At 40.9% G+C, this 1,905-nt stretch overlaps 1 pseudogene; it reads left to right on the top strand.

Annotated features, from left to right (window-relative positions):
- LOC108637599 lies at positions 1 to 881 on the top strand (annotated as a pseudogene).

The raw sequence follows: 1,905 nt of genomic DNA on the forward strand, positions 1-1,905 counted from the left end.
ATGGCTGGTGAAAACTATACCAGGGTCACGGAGTTTATTTTCACAGGCTTTAAGTGCCATCGCATGCGCAAGGCTTCCTCTTCTTGCTCCTCCTTCTTTTTCACCTTGTTACCCACGGCGGGAAACCTGGGCATGGTTACCCTCATCCGGATGGATTCCCGCCTGCACACACCGAGGTGCTTCTTTCTCAGTCACCTGTCCTTTGTGGATGTCTGCCTTTCATCCGTGGTTGGCCCCAAGATGCTCAGAGACTTCTTCGCTGAAAGAAAGCCATTTCTTTCCTGGGCTGCGCCTTGCAGCAGTGTTCTTTGGGTTCTTTGTGGCCATCGAGTGCCTTCTCGTGGCATCCATGGCTTATGACCGCTACGTGGCCATCTGTAACCCACTGCTGTAGTCAGTTGTCACGTCCCACAGGCTCTGCATACAGCTGTGGTCGGACCCTGCGCTGTTGGATTTCTGAACACCATGACCCACACAACAGCTGCTTTTCGACTTCCCTTTTGTGGTTCCAACATTATCAAATCACTTCTTCTGTGACATGTGCCCGCTTCTCTCTCTGGTATGTGCTGACACGCAGATCAATAAATTGCTAGTTTTCATCGTGGCTGGATCTGTACTTGTCGTCAGCAGCCTGACTATATTAATCTCCTATTTTTACATTCTCATCTCTATCCTGAGCATCCGCTCTGCTCATGGGAGCACAGGCCTTTTCCACCTGCTCTTCCCATCTCACAGCTGTCTCCGTCTTGTATGGGACTCTCTCTTTATCTACGTGAGGCAGGCGCAGTTTTTTCTCTGATCTCAATAAAGTGGTGGCAGTTCTACACAGCAGTGATTCCCATGTTGAATCCTCTCATTACAGCTTGAGAAATAAAGAATGAAAGCTGCTATGTGCAGGATCATCGGCAGGAGAAAGTTTTGCCTCAAAAGTTAATTTCCATCTAAAACAGAAAATAGATTAAAAAGTAAAGCTTCCAGACATGGTTAGACTATCTGACCATCATCCAAAGATGCTAAAAAATGTGCAGAATTGGGGGTGCTATCCTTCCGTTCTTCGACATGATTTTTATTTTAGTACCTTTTTTAAAAAGCTCCATTTCACCATGTCCCTATTAGTGATAAAAATCCCCAATCACCCAGACTCAGAGCGATTCTTTCCCTCAAATATCTTCATTGCTGAGAATATGATGGAATCTAATAACTTTGAGGAAACCTAGTTACTAACGCTCTCACACTAGTTGGACCAACAGAAATGTCCAGATGAGGTGAGAGTCTTTGGAGCAGCACACATTGCCCCTATCCTTACATGCAGAGGTGAAAATACCAAACAGAACACTCACTTCTCCTACATATGCCTTTACAAAGCGCATAATGCTCCACACATTATATTTAGGATCTACTATGTTTATTTTCTTAATTCTTACCTTCCAAAAATACAATATCATGATCACTGAAAATAAAAAGGAAATGCAGCTAAGCAAGTGAAGAAAAATGTCAACCGAAAAACAAAAGCAAAACAACAACAACAACAAGAACTCTTCAGTTTTCCAACTATTACATTAGTATTAATATTCAGTTTTCCCTAGTTCTTTCAAATAAAGATAGAGATAGCTTACTACAGAAAGAAGAAATAAATTACAAAGAAGTGAATGAAAAAAATGAGAAAACTTCTAAAAAATCAGGAACAATGTGCTGAGAAGCTATTGGTAACTAAAATGCAGAAAATTTATTTCTTATTGTCTTGTTAGTATTTTTCTGGCATTCTTTTCAAACTAAAAAATACAATAGAATGGAGATAAAAATTATTTCAACACCTTTCTGCTCCCCTCAGCCTCAGAGGAATCCAAAGAGGAATTATATGAATTGCAATCATTTTCATAAAATTTAAGTGCGTTTTGAAAAGTA

This window comes from Capra hircus, chromosome 15 (genome assembly GCF_001704415.2).
Source record: "Capra hircus breed San Clemente chromosome 15, ASM170441v1, whole genome shotgun sequence".
NCBI classification, from domain to species: Eukaryota; Metazoa; Chordata; class Mammalia; order Artiodactyla; family Bovidae; genus Capra; species Capra hircus.